Source organism: Grammomys surdaster, unplaced genomic scaffold, assembly GCF_004785775.1.
Source record: "Grammomys surdaster isolate TR1022 unplaced genomic scaffold, NIH_TR_1.0 274, whole genome shotgun sequence".
Taxonomy (NCBI): Eukaryota; Metazoa; Chordata; class Mammalia; order Rodentia; family Muridae; genus Grammomys; species Grammomys surdaster.
In genome coordinates, this window is record NW_021604715.1 from 2,074,177 (window position 1) to 2,089,212 (window position 15,036).

The 15,036-nt window shown below is 38.9% G+C and overlaps 1 pseudogene; it reads right to left on the reverse strand.

The window, feature by feature from the left end:
* Positions 1-3,149: 3,149 nt before the first annotated feature.
* On the reverse strand, positions 3,150-3,321 carry LOC114628923 (annotated as a pseudogene).
* Positions 3,322-15,036: the final 11,715 nt, after the last annotated feature.

Consider the following 15,036-nt stretch of genomic DNA (forward strand, 5'->3'; position numbering starts at 1 on the left):
TACAATGTGCCTTGACTTCTTGCTGTCAGTGATTTCCCACCATGATGGACTATAGCTCCCAATTGTGAGCCAACATGAATCATTTGTTCCTTACTTTCATTTTTCAGGGTATTTTAACACAGGAACAGCAAAAGTAACTGAGACACACACTCTCTTGTTTTTACATTTTTTTTCTCTTTCCTCCTCAGGTCATGGTCTATGGAAACATACAGACATACACAGACAGACAGACAGACAGATAGACACACACACACACACACACACACACACACACACACACACACACAGAGTATGTACACAAAGTTGAAGTTCCACATATTAAAGAAAATATAGTATTTGTGTGTTTAAATTTGCCTTATTTTACTTATTATAATAGTTTCCAATTCCACTCATTTTCCTGCAGATATCTTGATCTCATTTTTAAATTGCTGACTAAAAGTGGATTATATACATTTGCTGTTTTCTTTATCCACTCATCGGTTTTTCATTACTTTTCATGTTGCTATGATAAAATAAGTTGACAAAAGCAATTTAATGGAAAAAAGGTTCATTTTGTCTCAAAGTTAGAAAGTACTGGCTATGAGTGCAGAGAAGACATGACATCAGGGGTGTGAAGCAGCTAGGTACATTGCATCTGCAGTCAGGAAAATCCAATAATGAATGTCAGTACTCAGGTAGCTTTCTCTTTTTATTTGCAATCCAGACCAGGAGTGCATAGAATAAAGTAGCCCACATTAAGGATATCTTTCTCCACCTCCATCAACGTGAAGATAATCCTTTGAAGCATGCCCAGATGCTAACAAGATTTAAATATTTTCTCACAGATGTGCAGGCTTGTTTGCAAACTCTGTCAAGTTGACAGTCAATACTAACATCACAGGTATATATCCAGGAGCTATATGCAAAATTCTTCCAATTAATACATGAGCTAATGAACTAAATGATCAGTTCTAAAAAGAAGAAAACCAAATGACCAAGAAATTCTATTAAAATGTGTTCAGCTTCCTTAATGTGACTACATTATTTTATGCACCAAAAATTTGTATTTGATATTGTCACCATTTATTTGTTCTGAATATCAACTAGGTGGCAATTATCTTATCCTGTTCTTTCAGTCATCTCTTTACTTTAGCGACTGCTTCCTTTTGCACAAAATAATTTTATAATTTAATATATCAATTTGTTAGTTCTTGAGGCCATTTCCTGGAATACTGGAGTCTTTTCCAGAAAATATTTGCCTACAATATAAATCTTGAAGTGTGTTCTAATAGCATTTTTTAAGTTCAGGTCTTATGTTAGGGGCTTTCAATGACTTTGACTTGATTTTCATCAGAGTGAGGGGTATGGCCACTGTATCATTCTTCTGTATGTGGATATCAAGTTTCCCCAGCTTCATTTGTTCAAGATCCTGTTATTTCACCCATGTGTGATTTTGCCACCTTTGTCAAAGATTAAATGGTTAAGGCTGTATGCATTTTTTCTGCATCCTATATTTTATCAAAAGGGCCTATATATCTGTTTTGTGTGTGTGTGTGTGTGTGTGTGTGTGTGTGTGTGTGTTAGTGACATGCAGTTTTTGTTACTATAGCTCTATAGTGTAACTTGAAATTGGATACTGTAATACCTACAACATTATTCTTTATGTTCAGAGTAGCATTAGCTAACAAGGGTCTTTCATGCTTTTATTCATTTAATTGAGATTGCATTGGATCAATATATTTCTTTTTATAAGACAACCTTTTTTATGATTTTAATTCTTGCAATCCATGTGCATAGGCAATCTCTCCATCTTCTAGTTCTTCTTCAATCTCTTTCTTCAGCAGTAAATTTTCTTTGTAAGGACACTTGTTTTATGCTTCAATCTCATTGAATTTGAGATCTTAATTATATTATTGATTTCATCTAAATAGGTCTAAGACTTTGTGACTTTATCTCACTTTTTGAAATATAAATTTTTGAATATCTCTGAACCATTTTCTCTGGACTTCATTAGAATGTTGTTAACATTTCACCAGTAAGGTCTAATTTCATTAGAATTTCCTCTTCTTTCTTCCTGGTTAATTTGACTGGGGACTTTTAGGTTTGTTTGTATTTTCAAAGAACCAGTTGTTTGAATGAGTACTTGCTAAGGCCTGCTTTGTGGCCCATAATGTGATCAGTTTAGAGAGCGTTCCAATAGATTTTGCAAAGAATATGTATTCCACATTTGATAGGTAGACTTTTCTATAGATATCTATTAAATCTCATTGGTCCATGGTATAATTCAGCTCTGAAATTTCCTTGTTGAGTTACTTATGAATACAATAGTGAAGTATTAGTATCTCTACATGACCTTTCATGTTTTCCAGATATTCTTTTATAAAACTAGAAGAACCAACATTTGGTGCACCTATATTTTAAAATGATATATTCCTCCCTTACTTTTATTAGTGTGTATTAGTCTATTAAAAACATCTCTTCTGGTTAATTTTGTCCTGAGGTAGATTTTATCAGACAACAGACTAACTATACAGCTGAATTTCAGCTATCATTTTTTTAGTAGACTGATTTCTATCCTTTAGCTCTTGTCTCTGTGACAGGGTCTCACTGTGTAGTCCTGGCTAGGCTGAAACTCAAAGAGATCTCTCTGTCTCTGTATCTAAGTTCTGAGGTTAAAGTCATATACAATTACAATTCATTGCTGCTATGTATTTTAAATCCCAGTAAATCTGAGTCCTTTAAATGGTTAGTTGAGACTATTTGCATTCAGGTTGTGATTAAAAAGGGTTTTGCAATTTCTATGATTTCTTAGTTGTTCTGGTTGATTGGATTATTGTCTTCATTTCCTACTAGTATTAGAGTTGCAGATATACTGTAGCAAATATCATGAATTCATTCCCAAGTTTCATTTGCTCATCTGTCCCAATGCCATTTATTCTTTTCTGTGACTTTGTGACTTAGATTATCTTTCTTCTTCCTTTGTGTACAGTCTTAAGTGTTTTTTAAAGGGCTGGTTTGGTTGTTATAAATTGTTTTACTTTATGTGTGTATTGAAGTATTATTACTTCTTTTTTGGGGGTAGGGTCTTGACTTTTTTATTCTTTCTGTACAAAGACTAGCATGAACAGTTTCACTGGGTAGACAGTCTTGAATAATCCATTTAAGGTCACTTAGTCCAACTGAATGAAGCCTATGGCCTTTTGCTTACTGACAGAAACACTGACAGTACATGTTCATCCTGTATTTCTGGATCAGATCATGGCAGTTAGAGCAGAGGCAGCAAGAGCAAGCACCCTGGCTGATCTTCCCATAGTGACTCCAGTAGAGCTGCTGGTGACCCATCTTCCTATTAGATGGCCAAAGAGGAAAAAGGCATATTTTTACTTCTTTATTAACTTCAAAAATTTAATTTGTTGCCTATTGCAATACTGGTTGGTGGTTTAGTCCCTGGGAGCTCTGGGTGGTCCAGTTAGTTGATATTGTTCTTATGGGGTTGCAATCCTCTTCTGCTCCTTCAGTCCTTCCCCAAGCTCTTCCATTGGAGTCCCCAGGCTCAGTCTGATGGTTGGAGGGTTGGTTGTGACTATCTGCATCTGTATTGGTCAGGTGCTGGTAGAACCTCTCAGGGAACAGCCATATCAGACTCCTGTTAGCAAGGGCTTCTTAGCATCAGCAAAAGTGTTAGGGTTTGATGTATGCAGATGGGATGGATCCCTAGGTGGGACGGTCTCTGGATGGCCTTTCCTTCAGTCTCTGCTCCATTTTTTTGTCCCTGTCTTTCCTTTGGATAAGAACAATTCTGGGTTAAAAATGTTGAGATGTGTGGGTGGCCCTATTCCCTCAACTGAGGGCTGTGCCTATCTACTGAACTTGATCTCTATGGTTTTATCTCCCCTTTGTTGGGTACTTTGGCTAAGCCACCGCCATTGGCTCCTGGGACCCTCTTACTTCTCTGGAGTCTGGTTCTCCACCACCTTGACTGGTTATCTTTTGTACAGATCACAGATGAGTAGGGGTGAGGTGGTGATATTTTGCTAGTCTATGGAATTCTAGCAATTTGTGTCTTATGGTTTGCCAACTGAGAAATGGTCCTCCGTGGGATTCTAAATTCTGCCAGATTTCTCAGTTTAAGACCCCATTACCACCACCTGCCAGTTGCAACTTCTTATCTCTTGTTTTGGGGATCATATTTTACAAGCAAGGATTTCTGTGACTGAGGAGCTGAGAGGTTATGGAAGACCTGCCCATGCTTGTATACTCTTGGATAATGAGTTATTGGGTCTTTAAACTGTTGTTGGTTTGGTAATGGTTTTCTCACCTGGGAACATTCGTGTCCACTGGGGAGATTGTTTGGTTCACTTTTTATTCTCCTATTCTCATCTACCAAGATACTGGTGGGACTGGTTCTTTGGTGGCTATAGTCTCCATGGTGCTGCTGAAGAAACTTGATTTCAGGCTCCTGAATCACCCTTCTTCCACCATCTAAACAGTCTGTGTTCCTCTAGAGGTCTTGCCATGTTGGGAGCAGACTCCTAGCCAAAAGCGGCTATCATCTTTGCAGCCATCTCAAGCCATATACCCTGACAAGAGACTTGTTTTCAACAGCCCACAACAGCTGAGCACACTCTGATAAACATCTTGTTTTTCTTACATATCTTGTTTTGCTGTTTAGTGCCGCCAGCAGCTAGGGGCACATGGTCTCCTCACTGCTAGCTAGGCGCACGTGATAGCCACACTGCAAGGCACATGATGTAGTGCCTTCAGCTATGCTTGTCCACGTGGGCAAGGCCCATGGTAAAGGGTTAAATACCCAGGATTTCCTTTCCATAAAAATAGACTTGATCAGACTCTGTCTTGTCTCCATTCTTCGCATCTCTCGCCCCTCCATCCCCACTCTGTCTCTTGCTAGACCCTGACCCATAGACAGGAGCAGCAGTTCAGGCCGGGACAAAGTGGCTCCCAAATGTGGGGCAGAATGTGCCATTACATTGCCACCCATGGTGTATGTAGCCCGGTCAGTCTCCTTACAGATAATGGTTTTTATAGCACTGGTAGTCAACAATGGAACATCTCTCTAGCGAGCTGTCAGTGCTCCAACTCTATGCAAGCAGTGTGCTATGGCTGGGTTAACAGCTCCCAATGGCTGTTTCTCTATGGAGGAAATCTCTTCTGGGCTTTTTTTTTTTTTTTAGATCTTTCTCTCATAGAAATAGAATCCATTGACTCGTTGGTCAGTTTCTTTGTCCTGACTCTTCTCTTTCACTGGGCCATATAAGGCAGTATCTAATTTTCAATCTTACCTGGACATCATGGTGAAATAGAGCACTTGAGATTGTTCCTCCTATCATTGAACTTAAACCCTTTGATCAACATTAACTTCACACTTGGGAAAGAGAAAGAACACAAATCTGTGTTGTCTGCATAGTCAGTCTTGATTAAGGCCATTGACATATAAAGGACCTTTCATATCATAGGAAATCTTATAAGTGTGTCCAACCTCTGCCTATAGGCTACATATATGTTATTAGAGCTATTGATGTGAGCAAATAAAAACCCAGGTCCTCTTAACTACGAAGCCATATCAAGAGATAAGATCATTTTATCTCTCTTTCTCCTCTCTCTCTCTCTCTCTCTCTCTCTCTCTCTCTCTCTCTCTCTCTCTTTCTCTCTCTCTCTGTGTGTGTGTGTGTGTGTGTGTGTGTGTGTGTGTGTGTGTAAGCCAGAAGAGGAGGCTGAATCTCTTGGATATGGAGTTATAGGAGGTTGTGAACTGCCCATTGTGGGTTCTGGGCACTGTACTTGGGTCTTCTAGAAGAGGAATACATACTCTTAGTCCTGGACACATCTCTCTAGTCCTTAACATCAGATTTTTTTTTGCAATTTTCTTTTGTAACTCACTTATGGGTTTGTTATTGTGAGCTTTGTAGACAACATCTTGTCATAATGCTAGAAGTCTTTTTAACAAGAAATTTATGCCTTTGTCCTATACTGAAATATGCTTTTAGTCATCAGGGTGTTAGCAAGGAATGAAACAAAGTGTAATGCTCTTTTCTTGTTATTGAAAGGATGTTATTGATGCCTAATACATCATGAATAGAGGAGGAAATTGGATTCTATTCTTAGTCCATTTTTAATGAATTAACTTCACAAAAATACTTAGTCTTCATTATACCTTCTTGTATGTTTGTTGTAGGAGCAACAGAGTAAGTCTTCTGATAAGAACCAATTATCATACGAAACACCTTTTAATTTTATAATTCATTGGTTCAACTTGAAGTTGAGAATGTAGAACCAAAATTGGCAGGAAGCTATTAACTTAATTATAATTATCCTAGCTTAATGAAAATAGTGAATAACTTTGAAATCAGGAATAGAATGAATACAGATCACTACTAGATATAGGTGTTTATCTAAGGACTGAGTTAGCTGATCAGTCTGCTTTATACTTTAAATATTTGCTATATTTAAGGTCCCAGTGCAGCTGTGTGTGTGTGTGTGGTGTGTGTGTGTGTGTATGTGTGTGTGATCTCATTCTCTCTCTCTCTCTCTCTCTCTCTCTCTCTCTCTCTCTCTGTGTGTGTGTGTGTGTGTGTGTGTGTGTGTGTATGTAAGAAGTCTGGTAGTAGGGAAGTGAATTAGAAACATTTTTTGAATTCAGTTAAGCATACTAAATGAAGGAAGAAAGAAAAAGTTGAATTTTGTCAAAATACCAAGATTATTTATTTGCTAACCTCCAGTTGCATTCAGTTAATTAGTTGCTTGGCTATTTTCAAAATGTCTGAATACAACCATTTATTTAAAACTTCAAGCACCCTGATTGACGATAGCTGGCAGCTACAGATGTGGACTACTTTCTTCTGATTTCCTTTTCCCATCACCTCGAATATTTTTTATGTATTTGTGGTGAGAACATTTAAAATAGCTTCAGCTGTGTTGAAATATATAATACATTATTATTAACGACAGTTATGCTGTTCAATAGAACACTGGCCTCCCATATAACTGTAACTTCCTACATTTATCCACACTTCCCTTTCCTTGCCTACCACCAACTTAACCCCAGCTTCTGGTAATCACCAGTATTCTCTCTACTTTTATGAAATCAGCATTTTTAGATTACATATGTCTCAGTTAGCTTTAGTTGTCAACTTACTTAGCCTAGAGCAGGGGGCCTCACCCTTCCTAATGCTGTGACCCTTGAAATACAGTTCTTTGTGTTATGATGGCACCAACCATAACATTCTTTTGTTGATATTTCTTTTTTTTTTCAGATGAGGGGCTTATTTATTTTATTTTTTTCTTAATTTTTTTTATTGGATATTTTATTTATTTACATTTCAAATGTTATCCCCTTTCCTGGTTTCCCCTCTAGAAACCCCTCTCCCCTCCTCCCTCTCCATGCTTCTATGAGGGTGCTCACCTACCCACTCACCTACTCCCACCTCCCCACACTGGCAATCCCCTACACTGGGGCATCGAGCTGAGCCTTCCCAGGACCAAGGGTTTTGTTGATATTTTATAACTATATGTTTTGCTAATTTTATGACTCATAGCATAAATATCTGATATGCAGGGTATCTAATATTCCACTCGCAAAGGAGCTGTTGACACTAGTGTCCTAGAGGCTTGTAAAAATGAATTCTCAATTGAGAAACTGCCCAAATCAGTTTGGATTGTAGGCATGTCTGCAGAAGATTGTGTCTTGGTTATTAAATCAATATAGGAGTGCTTAGTCCACTGTGTGTAGTAGTATTCTGGGAAGGTGGCCCTGAACTGGATAAGTCAGCTAGTTAAGCATGGGTCTGAGAGCAAGCCAACCCGCAATGGTCTTTCTGTCCATTCCTGACTGTAAATTGTCTGCTTAGAGATAATGCTGTCTGGAATAGCAGGCAGGCCTATACTCCAGAGCCTGCTTGAGTTCCTGCCCTGAATCCCATCAATTATGGATTATAATCTACAACCTTAAATAAACCCTTTCCTCCCCTAAGTTGCTTTTGGTCACAGTGTTTTATCACAGCAACTGAAAGAAAACTGAAACTGAAATTGGTACCAGAGAATAAGGCGTTGCTATGATGGACCTGATCTTGAATTGTTTTTATGAGAGAAACATGGAAACACTTGACAACTTTGGGCTGGAGAAACTGTAGAGTGTTGAGCAGAGATTGATGGGACTGTCCTGGTAGGAATGTGGATGAGAAGAATGTTGAAGGATAATGTAGACAATAAAGGCCTGGCTTGTGAGGTTTCAGAGAGAAGCAAAGAGTATCAGAACTGGGACAGGAGCCATTTGTATGTTATTTGGTTAAGAATCTTGGTGTGCTAATCAACTGGGGCTGAATAAAAAGCTATGACTAATAAGAAATCGCTGAAGTGATTTTGTGTGTATGTGTGTGTTTCACTGGGACGCTAGGGTACTGATCAGGCTGAGGTCAAAGAACTAGCAATGATAAATAGGAGATCCAATCTATTAATGTGAAATCTTCTGTGTTTCATTGAGACAATAGAAAGTATTTCCTTGGGGTTAACACACAATGCTGTGGTCTAAGGGGGCTAAGGCTATACCACAAGCTGTCAACTGACCTTGGAAATCCAAGAGTTGTCCCTGTGCTGCTGGTTTTGGGGCATATGAGAAATGGAAGATTGACTGGTCTATCAGCTAAGGCTTGGCACATTGGTTTAGGATTGAAGTACTTGCAGAAATCCCGAGAGGCCATTGTGGGAGCTTCAATTGCAGTGGAGATCCCAGAATACTGGACTTTCCCAGACATCTGCAATATGTGTGGAGTAGATCTGGCTTAAGTGTACAAGAAAAGCTATGTGAATTGCAGGTAGCAGACCTGAAGATTGAGACTGCCTAAGTCTTTTGGAAGCAGAAACCTACAAAGTGAGTGAATCCTAGATGTGAAGGATACTTGGATTTTCATTGCTGGAATTTGGTGTTCTCTGATTGGGTTGTTCCTGTGCCTTGAATCTTTTTGGAATAAGTATTTAACTTGTTTTCTATAAACAAGAACCCAAAGTTAAGGGACTCTCTACTTTCAAAGAGGCGATAAACTTATAAAACCTTGGGATTTTTTTTTAAAGATGTATTTATTTTATATATGTGAGTATACTGTCGCTGTCTTCAGACACACCAGAAGAGGGCATCGGATCCCATTACAGATGGTTGTGAGCCACCATGTGGTTGCTGGGAATTGAACTCAGGACCTCTGGAAGAGCAGTCAGTGCTCTTAACCACTGAGCCATCTCTCCAGCCCCAAACCTTGGGATTTTTAAGGCCTGTGGGATTTAGAAAAGTGTGATGTGTTTCATATTGCGATAGTCACACAAGGCTTTGAGGGAAAAAGAATAAATGGTTATGGCTCAATGCTATATGCTTTTGTGTCAAGTTGACAGGGCATAGTATACCAGTTATCTTTATTGTTAGTTTGACACAACCTAGAGTCCCCTGAGCGGGGGGGGGGGGAATCTCAATTGAGGAACTGCCCAAATCATATTGGCCTATGGGCATCTCTATGGAGGGGTGAGGATTAGCAGGTAGTCTTGATTGTTAATTGATGTCGGAGGACAGCCTTAGTCAAGAGTTTGTATTCCTTCACAAAACATCATGACCAAGAAGCACGTTAGGGAGGAAAGGGTTTATTCAGCTTATACTTCCACATTGCTGTTCATCACCAAAGGAAGTCAAGACAGGAACTCACACAGGGCAGAAACTTGGAGGCAGGAGCTGATGCAGAGGTCATGGAGGATGCTGCTTACTGGCTTGCTTCGCCTGCCTTGCTCAGCCTGCTTTCTTATAGAACCCAAGACTACCAGCAGAGGGATGGCACCACCCACAATAGGCTGGGCCCTCTCCCCTTGATCACTAATTGAGAAAATGCCTTACATCTGGATCTCATGGAGGCATTTCCTCAAGGGAGGCTCCTTTCTCTGTGATAACTCCAGCTTGTGTCAAGTTGACACACAAACCCAGCAAGTACAAGGACATAGTCCACTGTGTGTGGTATCAGTTCTTTGGACAGGTGTTCCTGAGCTGGTAAAAGGGAGCTAGATAAGAAAGAGCTGGAGAGTGAGTCAGCAAGCAGCAGCGTTTCCCCAAGGTTTCAGTTTCAATTCCCTGCTTGAGTGCCCCCATTGACTTCCCTCAATGATGGTCTGTCACTAGGCTGAAAGGAATGCATTCCTTCCCCACCTTGCTTGTTCCTTTTGTTTTAATCACAGTATCAGAAAAGAAACAAGAACACTACTCTATGCATGAGAACACTGAGATACTTGCTTTCTCTGCCTGGTTTGTTTAAGCTAATGTAGTGACCTAGAGTTCCGTTCATGCTGCTGTACATGGAAGGATTTAATTTTGTCTTTAATTATTGGGTGGTATCTCATTATGCATGTGTAGCATTTTTTGTTGCCCATTTGTTAGTCAGTGGACACTTAGGTTGTCTTCATTTATTAGCTAATTAACATCCTTACCAACAGTTAGCATCCTCACCAGAGACTTCCTTTGCACCAGCCACATCTCTTTCTGGTTCGTTTGTTGTTCAAATAGAAAAAAAAAAAACCCTTCTGATTATGTTACATGGTAGAAAATCAGGGTCCTAACATTTGTGCTGTTTGTGATCTGCAAAATATACACGATACTTAAGTATTCTGGATTAATGAGAAGTTTGTTAGCCCTTAAATGCTTTATTACATTTCATTTTGCATACTATAGAAACATTATTTTCCTATCAAAATACTGAAGATCTTGTGTGCAAATATTTCCTGAAGCAAAGCAACAAGTATTATTTGGGTGGCTACTTTGTGTATATATGGTATATGTGAGTGTACACGTGTATGTGGGGAGGGGGGAATCTGTGTGCCTGCTAGTTCGTGTGGATGCCAAAGATCAATGTTTGACCATTTTTTTTGAGATAATCTCTGTCTGAACCTGAAGCCTCCATTTTCCTATCACCAGAGTTAAAGGTGCACAATATCATGGTTGGCTCTTTATGTGGTCACCGAGCATAAAACTAATATTGTCATGCTTTCACAGTGAAGTATTTTACAGACTGTCATCTCCTGAGCTCTGAAGACTGCTTTTGGTCTCATCCATGCAGCTTAATTTTATTTATTGTGAATTCTAGAGACTGGAGAGAGATGCCATTATTCTATCTAATGAGAGAAATGCGTGCTATTAGACTTGGAAATATTTTTCAGTTTTTTTTTTTTGAAACAGGATCTCATGTATCCAATACTGGCCTAGAAAGCACTGTGCGGCTGAGGATGACTTTGAACTTTTGGTCTTCTTGCCTCTGTCTTCATAGTGCTCTGGTTATACTTGTGTACCACTGCTGTTGACTTGTGATTTGCTGCACGCGTGAATATGAGCATCATGATAAATAGGCAAGTTCTATAATAACAACTCTTAACTCTCTCTTAGAAGGAAGGAATCAGAGGCCATGGATGCTAATTCTCACAGGTGCTTCTCATATACCTTGCTGGGCTGAGATCATGAGTCTGGACCCTTGGAGCATTAAAAAAGACCACAACAGAAACTCCTAGATGGTCATTAGGATTATTTGCAAACTAGCAATAGTTTTGGTGCTTTTCTTAATCACAGGAGGATAAGCTGTGAACTTTCCAAAGTTTCCCAGCTATAAAAGAAAAAAAATATCCCACTCTGATACACTTTCAACTAAGTGCTGGTTCTCTGAGTAATTGGCTTCCCGGAAGGTAAAGTGGTGCTCATTTAGCAATCCAAGACCAAGTGAGTCCTGGCCAAGGGAAAATGAAATGTAGCACATTTAGTGCTTCATTTAAAACCAGGATCTTCAAGCTGAGAGTCCACATGAATCAGAGACATGAATCACCCAGCCTATCCTGTTTATCGCAAATTGACCCTGACAACAAATAGAAAATCAATCATTAATTTTCACACTCTGCGTTTGATAACTATTTTCATTTGAAGGTAGTACTGGTCATAAGAACAATAATGACACCTTGTCTTGTTATTTTTCAAAGTCTTTCCCTGTGTTATCCTTATAAGTTCTCTAAATTATGAGTGAAATGTTTGGCCTTTTTTTTTTTATTAAAGATAAGGTAATTCTATGTAGTCTACAGGCCTGGACCTCTCTGTGTAGCTTAAGCTGACCTAGAACTTACAGTCTCTGTTTTACTGCCTTCTAAATACTGTGGTTGCAGGTGAGTTACACCTGGCATAAGTATGATATTTTGTAACTAATGTAAAATCACACTTAGAAAGAGACAAAGAGTCACAGACACTTTAACTCTACAATGGTTAGACCTGAGTACTTATGTCTAAACCAGTATGGCTGGCATTTCTCAGAATCTAGAGTTTTTATGGGTTATTTGAAGTGATGCTGGCTGAGAAAAGGTGATGTTTCTGTCCTGTGAATTGTGATAGAACAGGTTTCAAGTAACTTGTGGGCCTGTTAAGTCTTTGTTAGCACAACACTAAGCAGTAGCATGGCTACTTTCCACTCAGTTGTTACATGCACTGAAGACTAAAGATAAGTTTGACTGGGGCTTCCTCCATGACTTTGAAGAGATGGGTCATTATCCGTAGAATGAATAGCCAGTGTAAACTGCCTGGGTTTCATTGTCCTTGTTTGTCAGGGTGAATACCTGGAAGTAGTTACTCTGGACATTCAATAGAGGAGGTAGCAAGCACAGGCCTCACCAGCAGTGAAGCTAGAATCACATTAGTAGACACAGAACCTCCAAACTGAGTAACTGGGCCTGACTAAAGGGCTACACGACAGAGAGTGAGCAGATCTGACTTCTACAAAAAGAATTCAAGACACCTGGGGGTCTTGCACGAGACAGATTCCAAGATTTGATTGTACCAATAATCCAGTCAGGAGATGATAAGGACATGGGCTACTGCAATCGAAGAGGAGGTGTGGAGTCAAAGATGGCTTTGATATACTTGGTAAGTAAAATGAGAGATAGTGATGTTTAAGGGTGTGTGGGTGTGTGCTCTTGCTTTGAAATATAGGTTTCAATGCACCAAAGTGACCTATTGGATACTACTCCCCTGTTGAAATATCAACTCTTATTTTGCCACCAAATTTGTTCTTTCCTCAAACTTCCCTGTCTCCCAAACTAATCACCACCTTTCCAATCACTGAATTCTAAACCATGAAATCATCCTTAACTCCTCTTCTTTCATTCCCCAAATCTTCTGTCAAGGCATCCTGCTGGTTATCCCTTCAAAACTTTAAAATGTGAACAAGTGCAACAACTGCATATGGCTACACTGTGGCAAACCTTTGTCATCTCTCATCTGGACTTCTACAAAGCCTCCTGGTTTCCTTGTCCCTCACCATCCTCCATTCCTACTTGGAGTTTATGCTACAGCAAGTCACTTAAAGTGATGCGTATAAATAAAAGCTGGATGAGTCAGGACATTGTTGCTAGTTTCTTTTTCACGTAAATGCATGAAGTTAAAACACACCAGAAAACAATCCACCATCTCTCTTTCGATAAGTGTATCAGCATCAGCGTTCTAAGATTTAAGAATTGAGACCTAATAGATGAGTTCAGTTTTGGAAATTACAAAATGTAACTAAGGTTTTCTGGCCCTAGGAAGACCCTTTAATCTGATTACTAGTAAGTCACCTCTCAGGAGTGAAGGGAAGGTTGCAGTCACCAGTTGCTTCCAAGGCACAAGCATAAAAATTCATCTTGATCCTTTGTATTCTTTTAACACCTGTACTCATTCATATCTACCGGAGCTCCAAATGATCTTGGATACTTCTAACTTTCTAGGGACTGTGCACAAACCACATGGATGTGACTAGGGCTTATATTTCTCAGAATATAAGAACTATCCACCAAGGTGCTTACTTCTATGTTTTATCAAATGGCAACACAGAAAATATCTAAGTTATAAAATACAAAATTGGAAAACAAATATTTCATTGGAAATCTTTTTTTTATAGGTATTATAACATTTTATTCACTTTTATTGGATATTTTATTTACTTACAGTTTAGATGTTATCCCCTTTCCCCATTTCCCTTCCCCAGAAATTCCTATCCCATCTCCCCTCCTTTTTGCTTTTATTCCACTTTAATTACATGCAAGCATTAAGGTCACTTCTAGGTTGAGGAATTTTCAATACAATAGATGCAAATAGTCAAGGAACAAGAAAGACAATAAACACAAATAGTCAAAGAACAACAAGGCAGTAAACAAAGTCCCATGATCACACCTGTGATCACTATTTCTAAGGGCTTATCAGGATGACCAAAATATCTGAGCCTACTTTCCTGTCCTAGCCCAAAGTCATCTTCATGCCTGAAGCCTACTTCTTTGTCCTAGCCTAAGATTTAGATTCCTGCCTGAAATTACTTCTTTGTTCTAGCCTAATGTCAGATTGTTGCCAAGCAGCCCATTTCAGTCCTTGGCCAATGTCAGACTCCTGCCAAACAACACCAAAAGCTCTCCCCATTTTCCCATTTTTATTTCATAAACAAAACTGAGCCTATCTTAGATCATTCTGACAAGAATGCTTTCCTTACTCATGGAAATCTTAAAATATAAAAACTTTTTATTTATTCGTTGATTATTTCAGACATATGAATGATCATATCCACTCCCAATCCCCCCACTCTTCTAGGCACCCCCAACAACTGGCCCTCCTCACTTCATATCCCTTCTTTTTATCTGGGTGATTTTTCACTAGACAAGTATTACTGGAAACCATAGTGCTTTATATATCAATTAACACCTAATTATCTAATCAGAGATGACAACATATAAATCCTTACTTCTTTGCTCAATAAAATGAATCCATAATCATTAAACTCCTTTCCAAAGGTAAGCCAGTGTGCTCAGTGGAAGATCCTGACAAATGAGACAATATTTAGTGCAATTTGGTCTGATGTGTAGGAACTACTGTTATTCCTCGGCCCTCACAAAAGTGCTGCCAAAAATATATCTGGAAATACAATGTTTTATAAATATTTCCTAGTGAAAATCATTTGAGACAAATATGCCATAAGTTGTATTGAACATAATAATTCTTAACACACTCAGACTTATTTTTGAGGT